Source organism: Lynx canadensis, chromosome A2 (assembly GCF_007474595.2).
Source record: "Lynx canadensis isolate LIC74 chromosome A2, mLynCan4.pri.v2, whole genome shotgun sequence".
Taxonomy (NCBI): domain Eukaryota; kingdom Metazoa; phylum Chordata; class Mammalia; order Carnivora; family Felidae; genus Lynx; species Lynx canadensis.
Genome location: NC_044304.2, coordinates 111,971,146 through 111,986,041, shown reverse-complemented (window position 1 = coordinate 111,986,041; position 14,896 = coordinate 111,971,146).

Sequence of the window (14,896 nt, the reverse complement as noted above, 5' to 3'; positions counted from 1 at the left end):
GAAATCAAAAGTCGGACTCTTAGCCGACTGAGCCACCAAGGTGCCCCTAATTAATGTTGTAAAATATATATATATAGGTGTATGAACTAATTAAATATTATAAATAAACATTTGAGTATGTCATTTGAATTTCTAATAATTTTTATATTTTTTGGCCATCATTATTTGGTAGTTTTTTTTTTTTTCATCAGGAAATTAAGATGTTGCCTTACATTCTTAGATACATTTATTGCATATATTATTGAAGAAACTTCTATGTGCAGACAGTGTTACAAAGTGCGATACTAGACATGCATAAGGAATGGTGATGTGTTAATAAGTTACTGAGGCAGAGAGCCAGTGCAATGCCATGTGATAAGACTGTAAGAACCGAGCCCCCAACTACATTAATGCATATGTTTCTAGCATTTTATATATTTTCATTCACACAGTGGGAATACAAATATTCAATGATTTCATTTAAATACAAGGGACATATGCAAAATACTGGGAGGACTCCAGAAATAGGAATTACTCATTCTACTATGGAGGAGGTAATATTTGAACTGCATCTAAAAACACTGAATAGGAGCCCATTTCAGAAAAAATAACATGACATTCTAGGAAGGGGAACAGCATGTACAAAGGCAGGATATTTATGGTCAGCTGTACTTTGCTAATTTGCAATAAGTGTGCCTGGAATACTTGGGAAGACAGAGCTGGAGGACTATAAGAAGAGTTAGGGAGACAAAGAAGAACTTTTTTTTGTCTGAATCTTCAGACCTTATTCATCTTACAGGTGAAAGTATGTACCCTTTTACCAATCTCTCACTATTTCCCACACCCTCTAGCCCCTGGGAACCACCTTTCTCCTCTATTCCTGTGAGTTTGACAGTTTTTTTTTTTTTGTTTTTGTTTATAGATTGACATATAAGTGATACTTGCACAGCATTTGTCTTTTTCTGTCAGGCTAATGTGACTTAGGATAATGCTCTAAAGGTCCATCCATGTGGTAGTTCTATTTTTAATTCTTTGAGTAACATTGATTTTCCATAGCAGCTACACCAATTTACATTCCCACTAAAGTGCACAAGGGTTCCCTTTTCTCTGCATCCTCACCAGTATTTGCTATCTCTTATCTTTTTGATGACTGCCATTCTAGTAGTTGTGAGGTGATATGTTATTGCAGTTTGGATTTTCATTTGTCTGATTAGTGATGTTGCACACCTTTGCATGAATCTGTCATTTGTATGTCTTTGGAAACGTCTTTTCAGTTTTTCTGCCCATTTTTTTAATCAAAAATTTTTTGCCTGTTTGCTATTGAATTATATGAATTACCTATATGTCTTGTATTATTAACCCTTTTATCAGCCATATGATTTGGAAATATTTTCTTCTATTTGGTACATCGACTTTTCATTTTTTTGGTGGTTCCTTTGCTGTACAAAAGCTTTTTAGTTTGGGGCGCCTGGGTGGCGCAGTCGGTTAAGCGTCCGACTTCAGCCAGGTCACGATCTCGCGGTCCGTGAGTTCGAGCCCCGCGTCAGGCTCTGGGCTCTGGGCTGATGGCTCGGAGCCTGGAGCCTGTTTGCGATTCTGTGTCTCCCTCTCTCTCTGCCCCTCCCCCGTTCATGCTCTGTCTCTCTCTGTCCCAAAAATAAATAAAAACGTGGAAAAAAAATTAAAAAAAAAAAAAAGCTTTTTAGTTTGATGTAGACCCACTTACTTATTTTTGCCTTTGTTGCCTTCGCTGTTGGTGACAAATCCAAAAAGAAATTACCAAGACCAATGTTAAGGGCTTTTTCCCTACGTTTTACTCTAGGAGTTTAATGATTTCCAGTCTTAAATTCAAGTCTTTAATATACTTTGAGTTGATTTTTGTGTATGGTACAAGGTCCAGTTTCATTCTTTTGCATGTGGTTGTCCCGTTTTCCCAACACCATTTATTGAATAGACCATCTTTCCTCATTACATATTCTTGGCTCCTTGACAAAATTAATTGACTTTGAGCCTCCTGGTTTTAGACTTTACCCTTTAAGATCTTTATATACATAGGTTGGGGGGAGTAATGACTTACCATTCAACATATTTTTGCTATCATATATTTCAAAGAAAGAATTAATGGTATTGTAAATAAATCCAGTACAGTTTCATGTTATTTTTATCAATTGAAATTCTCATGGGCTATATAAGGACGATTTCTCCAAATAACTCTCCAAGTACTTTTGGCATGATGTTACATCCTATTTTAGTCTCTAACATACATACATACATACATACATACACACACACACACACACACACACACACACATATATATATACACACACATACACACACACACACGCACACATATATATATACACACACACATACACATACACACACACACACACACACACATATATATATATATATATATGGTTTGGCAAGCAGTCCCTAATTGCTTTTGTCACATATGTTAACTCAATTCCTAATTGCCTAAAAGGTTTCAATGATGGAAAAACACATTTTAAAGGGAAGCATTATGGATAAGCAGACTGTTTATAGTTCCTAGTTTGTGCTTGGCAGAAACAAAAATAAATCACACACACACAACCCAAACAATTTTTTGCAGTACATTTGAATGCTGAAACTGTTTTATAAATCAAAATAGTAAAATTACAATTTGGCTGAATTGTAGCAATTTAAATACATTGTTATTTAAATGCATGTATCCATAAATTACCCCCCAAATAATTTAGGGCTGTCTTCATAGATATTTTTTCTGAGTGCTGTATAATGTGAACACTAAACAAGAGGTTATTACTAGGAAGCCATATGGACATGAAACACTACATTTGATCATTGTCAATAGCAACTATCAGCTGTTACTGTGTTCTCTACAGTGCCAAACGCTGATATTGGTGGCAATTTAATTGTGGGATTAGAAACCAAAATAATTACTGAAGCTAAGTTTTGGGAAATCAGAACACCAAAAATCAAGGAAAATACCACAGCAAAAGAGAAATTTCTATCCTTGCTTTTCTTAATGTACCTTCACTGGAGAAGAGAATTTGTTAAAAGGCCTGATAACAAAAAAACTCATTTATGTTTGTGAAAACATTGTGCTTTCATGATATTTGCTTTTTTTCTCTAATTCAACAATAATAGTATAGAAAAGAAGCTTGGGATTAATTTATAACAGTAGTCCTTTGTGTTATTTCATTTAAAATTTTAATTGAAGAGATGTTATCAGCAATAATGGAGTTGTTGATAACCAGAGAGAGAGAGAGAGAGAAAGAGAGAGAGAATGAGAAGATTTTTGTATCACACAAAGAGAAAATACAAGAGATAGTCATATCTAGTATTTTTTTTTTAATGAGCTAGCTTCAGTATAGAAAATGTAAGGGAGAATAAAGTGGGTAGACTAATATAAAAACTGAATAATTGTATCAAATAGATCCTTAAGGCAATAAGAAAGCTTTGACTTAAGTTATCAGCGTCCAACTTTGTGTATTTCACAATATATAATATCATATTTTTAGAATACACTTGCCATGAAGAACATTCAGTAAAATAGCTATTGGCTGGTAACCAGAAGATGGCTCTGTGGTGGTGATCTCCAATATTATATCTATAAAAGATGTGTGTCTAAGAAAATCCTATTGCCTATAGATCTATAAAGCAAACTCCTAGGTATCCATAGTGTCTTTCTTCTCTCTCTCTCTCTCTCTCTCTCTCTCTCTCTCTCTGTCTCCCTCCCTCTCTCTCTCTTTTAATGTAATTCATCTGCTTTTAGTTTATATGGGACAAACACTGTTGCTCATTTACCAGTGAGACTTTTGCCAGATCACCTTCCAGAGCTCAGTTCCAAAAGATTACAGTGTAGAATGGCTGAGAGTTTTCATGGTAACCTTTCTGTTTCCATGTGACTATGCCATGGCCACAGACCCTCAAACATCTGTCAGCTGATTCACAAGACCCATAGCTTCCAAGAAGTTCTACTTCCTTGGAACCGAAGTACTAGATAAAAGTATGCAAAAGACAAGTGCTAGAACAGAAACTATAAAGACAGCACTTAAACTCCCAAGAAAAGTGCCTTTTTCATTTGTGGATAACTATTTGCTGTGTACCATGAAGAACCCTTGAAGACAGATGCTGTATCAGGTTCTTATCCAGGGAGTGGGTCAGCAGCATAGAGTTTGGTGCCTATGTGTTCAGAGTAGATGTATCTCTCTTGTAGCCAGCACAGGGCTGCCACACCGTTATGCACTGAGGGGCTTTATTTAAACCTTAGAAGAATTATGGGTGGAGCAAAGTGACTCTAAGACTCATAAAAATATTAGAGATCATTTTAGACCATTACTTGATTATTGCCTAAACATGTTAGCGAAGCTTCTTAACTTCTGAAAATATGCTGGATGGAAATATAAGCATCAGTATATAACCTATGTATACATAAGAGCAGAGGAGTTTATTGTGATTGTATAGTTGGAGGGGGGGAAAAACAAAGTACCTTGAATATCCATCAATACAGAAATAGTTGAAAAATATGGTACATCAAAATATGGAATATCATGCCCTTATAAGAAATAATAAGCTGTACCTGTATCTGTTGAATTAGGGCACTATTAGCTTTGTTAAGGAAGAAAAGCACACTGCAGAATATATTGGGATAAGCATGGAGAAAGATATAGATGATTGGCATGAGGCAATTAATATTTATTTCCTCCCTGAATGGTGAGAATAGGAAACCAGGGAATTAGGGTGGTAAAAAAATTAAGAGCACATTGGAAAAATATGCATGGTACAATATTAAGTTCCAATATAGAAGAGAATGGCATTTACTCTATAGAATGCTATAACTATGTTAAAAAGTGAATTTAGACAAATAATTACAAATAACACAGACATAAAAACACTGATTTGAGTTAATGATGGTATTTGGGGCACATTTTTGCTTAAATTTCTCTTGTTATGTTAATACAATCTTTAAAATAAAGAAAACATTTTGATCCCTGGATCTAGTGTTACAGTCTGGGAATCTACATATTGTAGAGCCCCCTGGTTTGGGAAACACTTTCCAATACAAATGAACCAAATATTGGAATTATTAGAATCCTTAGCGATAAGTGAACCAAGAGACTTCAATATAACTTGCAGACATGGCCTTGCTTGAAATGGTACCTGAGTACACAGGACTCATATATATAATCAATATTTCCATATTTCCTTCTTATGGTTATTATAAGCCCAAAGCCTTAGTTTTAGATTGTTCCATTAGTCAGCAAACCCTTTATTGAGTTTAGCAGAATTATATGAATTCAATAGATGGACAAAAAGAGCTTGGCCCACTAAACACAATGATTACTTTGCTTGAATTGTATGCTGAAGACTGTCATAGGAAAACCATGAAGGGGAAAAACCCCCATTCTTCTCTCCCCACTTCTTGTGATCTTTTTTAGAGCCTTGCTTATTCCCAAGAAAGGCTAATATCTTAACAGTTACTCCTTTCTCCTTTTCATAAAACCCAGTTCCCTAAAACAATATGCACCTATTACACCAAAAAGTAAATGACTTATAGCCTTATTTCTTTCTTCTCCCTAAATTTCAAGAATTTATAACTCGGTAGTCTTTTCTGAATGCCTAATTTATTGCCCTCCTTATTAGCTGGTTGTGAAATATTCGTAAGAAACATTCTAAGCTTCTGTACTTCAATAACTTCCAAGACAAGTGACTCCCTGCTGTGGAAAGAGGTTGTTCCTTTTGAGTGCAAAGTTAGCTTAGAAATTCCCAACATTTGAAGCCATAAAACTTTACTTACCATTTTTATATGTGGTAGGAAAAAAGAGGCAGCTGAGAATATTAAAAGGAACATAGGACTGAGTGATGGATCAAGAAATCCTTCCCCAGAAATTCTTTTGGAATCTTTTTATTGCTTTTACAAAATCCCAACTTGTAGAAACTTTCAGGTACTGTTCCCCATAGTCCTATGTTGTTTTGCTTTTTGTTTTTGTCACTGTTTTTCAGTTGGCTATGTCTTGGTTTACTTATGCCATCAAAATTCTGGTGTCCAGAATGGGCAGCCAAGGCGAACATCCCACCTAGCAAAATGTTGCCTTATACCATTTAGCTCTCGGTGAGTTCCTCACTACAGATACATAAAGCAACAGAAGTTTAATTTTGGAGTATCAAGGAGCAGTGAGGAAGCAAGGAGCTACAGGGTTTCCTGGGAGAACCATTCACTCCTCTGCCACAGAATAAAAAATTATCAATCTGTATGCTCCAATTTCAACACTCTTAGTTAATTAAATGGAGTACTTATTTCCCCTCATGAGAAACATAAAAAAGACATAAAAACAAATAGACAAATTCAACCTTAGGTTTACAGAATATACTTTGGGTCAGGACTTTGGTTGCAATTGAAAGTTAACTCAAACTAAATCAGAGAAATAGGCAAATGTACTGGTTCTTACAATGAAACTGCAGAAATTGCTGGTTAGACTATCTCCAAAGTCAGTAGAAATCGGGGCCTAGTATCCAAAAGGACTCCCTCTGTAGCCCTGCTTCTTTATGTGTGTTGTTTTTACTTTCTTCAACTTCTCCCACACAGTTGGAACAGGCACCAACACCTCCAGATTCATATATTCTCCACAGAGAAAAAATGAACTCACTCGGCATGTTCCCAGGTTTTAAAATACCTTGGAAAGGTACATTAATCTAACTTCAGACAGGTGTCCAATCCTGGATCAATCAACTGTGGCCATAGCCACAGTGTGTGACAACACACACTTGAACCATATTGTCAGCACATTTTTCAGAAGGAGGGTCAGAAAGCTATAATGTCCACACAGGTTATGATGTTCTATACATGGACAATGTCTCATACATTAAAAAGTACTTTTTAAAAAGTTATAAAAAAAACTAACAAACCAAGAAGTGAAAATGAAAAATTCTGTCTAGATGGATGGTAAGTATGTGTGTGTGTGTGTGTGTGTGTGTGTGTGTGTGTGTGTGTGAGAGAGAGAGAGAGAGAGAGAGAGAGAGAGAGAGAAGACAAGGGAAGGGAAGAGAAGAGAAGAGAAGTAAACGGAAGGGGGTAAGAGAGGAGAGGAGAGACAAATTCACTAATGGCCTTGGAGAAAGTTCATATTCAGCACAGCCTAGCATTACAAATGTTTAGGAATCATATGTATGAGTTTTACTCACTGAGAAACAAGATCATTAAGCAGATGGAGTTGAAGCAAATTACTCTAGTAAATGCAATAAGTTCCATTATGAGATAATGAAATATAAGAAATGCAGACTTCAGTTTCTCTCTTGTAGAAATAAGGCACAGTTGGGGCGCCTGGGTGGCGCAGTCGGTTAAGCGTCCGACTTCAGCCAGGTCACGATCTCGCCGTCCGTGAGTTCGAGCCCCGCGTCGGGCTCTGGGCGGATGGCTCAGAGCCTGGAGCCTGTTTCCGATTCTGTGTCTCCCTCTCTCTCTGCCCCTCCCCCGTTCATGCTCTGTCTCTCTCTGTCCCAAAAATAAATAAAACGTTGAAAAAAAAATTAAAAAAAAAAAAAGAAATAAGGCACAGTTGAAAATGAAAATATTTTAACATGAATGCATTCATGTTTGCTTTTGCTTTTGACTTTTTATTTCTCAAGTAGCATGTAAGAGTGACAGATCATGGCTTAGAGGGCACTGTTTTATATTTGTAGAAGAAATGGATTCTGAATCTTGCTATCTCAGTTAAAAAAATTGTACATTTCTGATCATATGGCTACTGCTCCTCTACACCCCTACCAAAGCACAAAGGAGTTAAAATATAGTTTTCTGCCATTTAGTCATTGTCTAATTATCCTCAGTATGCAAAACAGTGTATCAGGTATTGTGTATATTTCCTGCCCTGGAGATTTATAAACTACCTGGGTAAAGAGAACAAGCATAATATTCTCCTTTATTTCCATTCCTATTGTCAAGTCTAGAGGTAGAGATTTGATATCTATGAGCAGTTGGTATCAGTAAAGAGATATCAAAGGAGATTTTGTAGAGTGGGAAGAGAAGAGCAAAAACAGAAATCGGAAAAGTTAACCCACCTAGAGAACTCTCTTCCCCTGAGAAGAGGAAGCCATAGAGATGGAAGGGACTCCACAAGAGAGGTAAGTCAGAAAATACAGTGAGGGAAGTTTCTTATAGCCAAGAGTGGTGCATTATGCACAATGCTACAGAGAAGGCTAATGAGGACAAAACTGTGTCTGTTAGATTTAGCAAACCAGAGGCAAGTGATATCTTAGAAGAGAAGGACAGTGACAGTGGAAGAATAAAGGGAGGTGGGATGGCATTTCAATTTCAGAGGGTTGAACAAAGCTAAAGCAGTGAATGTAAACTATGCTTTTTCCAGCGTCTTGATTATGAAGAGAAGACAAATAAGAAGGCAGACATAAGACTGCCTTCTGTGAGCATGAAAGGGGTGCATCTTAAAACATGAGGACGTATGGGAGAATACAGAGGATGATGACATTGCAGATGACCCTGAGGAGGTGGAAAGGGTGACTCAGAGAGGACAGTGGAGAGAACCTAGACATGAAAAGGAGAAGGGAAACTTCTTTTCCAGAGAAGGAATAAAAGAAAGTAGGAACGAAGGCAGAGTATAAATCTTGAGTACTTGACAGGAAGTTAAATAATATCATATATAGGTTTCTCAAATTTTAGGGAAGAAAAAAATGAAGTCACCTGATTAGCTCATAGAGAAGAGAGGAATTGAGTATCAAATTGGAGTTGTGTACATTTCAGATCATTATGGACAATTACAGAAGAATCTATTTATCTGGCTTCCTGTATGTCTTTGTACAGATCTATGAATTTCCCTGAGTACTCAGCTGACATTGTTTGGGAATAGAGGATCAAAAGTATTAGTTATGATTAAGTGGTACTCTTACCCTATAAACACTAGGTTTGAAATGGAAGAAAGCGAATAATAGTAATGAAGGAAGAAAGGGGAAACAAACTGGAGGGTTTGTTAATTTTGAAAAGCTATAAGACAGGAACTAAATAGTCATCATTAAAATATAAAACATTAGAAATGGCCCAGTTCATAATGACATCAAGGTTGAAGATGTTGCTATTATGAGAATGGTTGAAATTCAGCAAAGGTAAAAATAGTTGGAGTCAAGGATGTTAAGAAGCTTTGAGGCTAAGGCTTCAGATGGGTCAAGCACCTGGATATTGAGGTGACCTAAGACAACCTACAGAAGAATGTGAAGAATGGATGTAAGTCAGATATAAAAGTCCTCAAGGATTAGGGAGAGAGTGAGATACTGATGGATGGCAATGATGAGGAAGAGCAGAGAGAGAGACGGTGGTACTGCTTAGGAGGTTGGTTTCTCAAAGAGGAAAGGTTTTTGCACAAAGGATAAATAGTATTGACCTAGAAGTGGTATCGAAATGGAGTGGGAGCTGAAAGACTAATGACACGACATCTGGGCTCTGTAGGAAATGTATAGGCTCTGAGAGGGGCCCTAGGGGCCCTAAGGATGGGCCAGGTTTCAACAAGGCAAGGAAATGGAAAGTGCAAAGAGATTGAGAATAAAGTTATTAGTTTGATTTTTTTGGTTTCTTTTCCCCAGTTTTTGTAGTGGTATGAGACTACCCAAGGTGTAAAGGGTTGGAAGAGAAATTAGCACACACATACACTCTCACTTTTTTTTTTCTTTTGGTGAGAATGGAATTTCTCCCATGCATATTTTATCTAATAGCTCTACCAATTACTATCTTTTCTTACCTGGTTATATCATAACATTTTGTTGGAGCCTCTTTTATCAATTAAACATGACTAGAGCTCAGGCACATATTACCAATCATGAGGTAATACATATAAACTATGAGAAGCCAAGTAGAAGCAACATTTTGTGGAATTGTCACACTACTCCGCTCTCAGGACATTTCTTACATGATAAAAAAAAATGTATGTTGTTAAGCCATTTTACTTGATTTGAATTTTATGGTATTTGCAGCCAAATGCTGTCCTGATTGATATTATGGATATCTTTGAGTTTATCTACCTTAAGTGTAGTTTTAATTTAAAAAATCAAATTGTAGGGGAACCTGTACAACTTTTCACCAAATTTCAATACACAACTTTGTTTCTTTTGTAACATCTATGGAAAATTGTTCCCCTCTTCCTGATGTTAAAAAGTACCTTGAATTTTTTTCTCCAATAGGTTTCCAAGTTAAACTCTTCTATTAGAAATTATTTGTAGCAAAGTTAAAATTAAGAATCAACTGCAAAGTCTTATTCCAATTTAAGCTCTGGGAAGCTAATTAAAAAGAAAAAAAGCAATAGAAAGGAGAATTTTTTTTTAAGGAAAGAAATCCCTGTGAGTATTGTACCCCTGATGATGAAACTTATTTCTTTCATGTTGAATTTGCTCTTTAAATATCAACATTGGTTTTACAAAATCTTTACATATTTCTCTCTAACATTTGTACAGTTTTTTAATATTTTCAAACATATTAAACAAGCAATTTTTTTTTAACTCTCGTGATATGCCTTTGGAGTAGGTAAACGTTTTTCTCTGATTTTCAAAAGGTCTGTCTGGAGAGGTCACACTAATTGCTTGGGGGAGTTCAAGTGATCACTAAGAGTCAGGCCTGAGGCCTGTATGTCTTAGTCATCAATTGTTGAGAACAACCGCTTTGAAACTTGGCGCTTAAAACTGCAGTCTTCTTATTACTTCTCATTATTTGTGGGTCAGGGATCAGAGAGGGTACTGCAGGCATAAATCTCTGCACACTATGTCTACTGGGACTATAACACCCAAGATGGCTTCTTGACTCACAAGTCTGATGCCTCTGTTTGAATGGTTCAAATGTTTGGGGGCAGGGTGGAGTGATTCATCTGGGGTCATACCCCTGAGGCCTCAGTTCCTGGTGTAAGACTACTTCCATGTAGTCTTACCAGGGTAGCTGGGCTTCTTAAATGATGGCTTAACATCCACAAAACATAAAAGCAGAAGCTTTCGGGTCTCTATAAGGATTAGAGCTGAAACTAACAATATATCACTTCTTCTAACACATTCTTTTAGTTTCTACAATCCATAGAACCGGCCCAGATATTAAGGATGAGGGCTATACAAGGTATGAGTATGAGAAGATGTGTTACATTAGGCAGCAATGCTGGGGTTCCCAAGTGAAAAATAAGGTATACAGTGAACTCTGAATCTCAGATAAACAATGAAAGTTGTTTTAGTATAAATATGTTCCATGTAATATATGGGGCATGCTTGTACTGAACATTATTCCTTGTCAATCCACAATTTCAAATTTAACTGATTACCCTGTATTTTTATTGGCCAGCTCTCACAATCCTAGAATCTACCAGTGTAACAGACTACCAATAAGTAGAAACTGATATTCTCCTTCAACTCTGTAGCAACATATCAGTAACATACAGTTTAATGAAAATATTCATCGGCACTTGCTTTATCTCCTAGTTCATGCAGTGTACATTTATATTCTTAGCTACATCTCTGAGTTGAGTAAAAGTGACCACAGTATTAAAAGTGACCACAGAATTAATCAGTGAAATGGGATTGAGTTACTGGGAAGAAAGGCTTTGCACTTGTAAAAATGTAAGGAAACTGGAGAGATGATTTAATATAGTCTTCATACCTAGATTCTTCTGAAAACCTTGCTTATGTGTACAAGTTATTTTTCTGGCAGTTTTTGTGTAGGTATTAGGTAGTATTTCAAGATAATAGTTGTTGCTCTTCCATTTAAAATGAATGATTTATGTAAGAAAGTAGTAGCATCTACTGCGTGAAGCTGTTAGAATCCTTTCAATATATTTATATAAACAGTTTAGTGCCTTTGTTGCTATTATTCAGGAATAATCCTGAGAGCTTATTTTTTATCATACTTTAATAAATCCTGACATAGAAATCCTGCTCTTACATGTCTCCAGAAAAGAATAATGTGCCAGTAATTTGATCTAACCAACACTATTTAAATCACCAGTGATCATTAGAAATCCATCTCCCTCTGCCAGGAGCCTCTTCTCCGTGTGATGTTACAAGGTCAGATGCCTTAAAAATTATGTAGGAAATGGCATACAACTTTATGGATTTGCATACATCTCATTAGCTATCTGACTTTTTTCTATTTAAAATATAATTGCTACGTATTAGGTTAACATTTGTTTATCTAATACTTTTCAGGGATCCACCAAATTGGACCTAAATTTTAGAACTACATTTTTCAAAAGAAAGTTATAGTTTTATATAAAAATAAATAAATGCAGAGGGAATTTGAGCCAGCCTAAAACCTTTCCTAGGCCAAAACTGTCCTCTCTAAATCTTTTCTTCTTCCCACATCTTCCGTCCTTCCTTCTGTAAGTTGCTAATTTGAGGCTTGGTATTTACGAATACTGAAGATTGGCCATAGGGCCTATGTACAGGGAATGACCCACTATTCAGAGTGTGCAGTAGAATTTCACTAATAAACATGAAGGCTACCCATTGCTCAGAGGATTTGGGAGGAAGAACATACTGTTGTATAGTATTTGATTCTGCAGGAATTCTTTCTACATTTTTCTCAGCTTGTTAAAGACATGATCTCTTGAAGATAGTAATGAAACAGATTAGGTTACAATGCCATAAAAGGTTGTAGAATGCTTGATAGGTTCAGAGATTATCTGATACAGTGGCAGGATTTGGAAAATGAGGAAAATGTCACTGAAAAAACTTCAAGGATTTGTCCACAATCATGGCAACACTGAAACCAGAATGCAGGCTGCCTTCAGCCCAGTGCTTTTCTCACTATTGCGTGTCCCACTATCATAATACTGTATCCACACACAGAAGTCATTGACTTCTAAAAGTCCTTTTGGCTTAATGTCTATGTGCTTTGTGCCTTCAAGGAAAATATCTGAGAAATATTCCCAAAACTCTTGTGTCAACAACTTTCCATTCCTTTAATGTACTTTGTCACAAGGCTGAGGTTTGAAGCTTGTGGCTTTAGTTAAAATTTCTTACCAAAGAATTTAATAATATGAGCATACAGTGATCTGTTTCCACAGCGGTGTTTCATTATAAACAAGTGCTAATTTTTATTTAACTAAGCTCCTATTGATGGTCACTTAGGTTTTTCCAACCTTTTGCTATTAAATATATGGTTTAACATATGAGGAAGTCTATCTAATGGATACATTCTGAGAAAGGGGTTTACTCTAAGTTAATTAATGATGAATTTAACCTGCTGAGCTTGATTTTTTGGAATATTATCATCAATTAATAACTTTAAGTTATGATGATCAATTACCAATTTGAAAAGTGAAATGATCAATTATCTTCATTTTTTCTCCCTGGATAGATGGTTAATATTTAAACTTATTTCTTGTTTGAATTACCATCTCCATTTGGTTCTAATTGTTCAACTGGTAAGCCATTTTTATATGGAAACAGAACTGTGAATTTTCATAGCTCATGAAATATGGAAAAAGGACCATCAGTGACTATACAAAGACACATTGGTTTCAGAACTGATTTTAGATAGAAACTCATTCAGTTCTCAGCTCAAATTAATGGGCTTTTATGTGACATAGCAGTAAAAATCAATTTAAGAGCTTCCTGGAATACCATTTACAGCAAATATGCAGATGTCTTCTTATTTAAAACCTGGAACACTGACAAACTCTAGCAGATTGGGTCTCATAGGCTTTCAAACTGTGGGAACATGCACAGTAGCAGTAGGTCTGCTTTTCATTTTCTAGATTCTCAATGACTTAACCATGAATACAAAGCAGCTATGTGCTTAGTTGAATCTATTGGTTAGGATAAAGCTTTGAATTAACTGGGGATTTCAGTTAACTGTTCTGTTCCTACTTCTTTAATTAAAAATCTAATTTGTCTTGATTATAACCATATCTGCCAAATATTTTTCAAAATGAGGAATATAATAAAAGGGGACAAGTCAGCATATATTGTTGGTATATTTTAGGAATTTAAAGTTATTTAACCACCAGATAAAATTTTTTGAAAAACCAGATTTCAACATTAGTTACTTTAAAGAATTAATCCATCCATTCAATATAAGTGTATTTATTTTTGAAAGAAAGAGACAGCCTTGTCCCTTCATGTGCTTTTTAATTGTATGCATTTTGTTTGATGACAGAAAAGGAAATATCATGAGGCATTATTTTGAACTGCATCCCACTTCAAGCAGCATGCTCTAAAGCTGTGTTTTATTAAGAGTATTTCATAGAATGTTAGCCTGAAGAGATGCTTATATGAAAAAAGTTTTTGTGACTAAATATGCTTAGGAATCTGCTCATATTGTGATCTTAGAAATTCACCCTGAACTTTTAACAATTTCCCAGGTGATGCTTATGTTGCTCATCAATGGACCATAATTTGAGGACCACTATCTATAGGCTGCCCTCCCAGAAAGGTACTAGACTCCTAGAAACTCCATGGAAACAGTCACCAATTAAGTACACAAGATGAGTAATCCTGGTAGAGTGCAGAGGTGGTACATCAGCAAAATGGCTCCTGGTACCCTGTGCCATACAGTTGCTATCTGTAGCGTCAGACCTCGTTACTTCCATACTGCTAAAGGAAAGTCTGTTTTTCTCTATTCATAAATACCAAGTGACAAAACTGAAGGCAAAGTTTTCATTATGTCAGGCAGCCGTATTCCCAAGGCTTGGGTCCTAGTCTCTGATATATTAGAGGAGGGGCAAGTTGTTTTCAAACCAAGAAATTCCGAGACGGAAAAAGGTTAGAGGCCATGCTTTCTTTACTTCATGCTTTCATCAGCTCCTGGGTGATGTCCCATAGCCATAGTCCAAGTCTCTTGCTCAGCGTGATACCCAGTCCTGCTAAATGATGCCTCTCGTGGTACTTCAACCCTATTTCATAGAGAAAAGAGGACATAGGAATTTTCACCCTA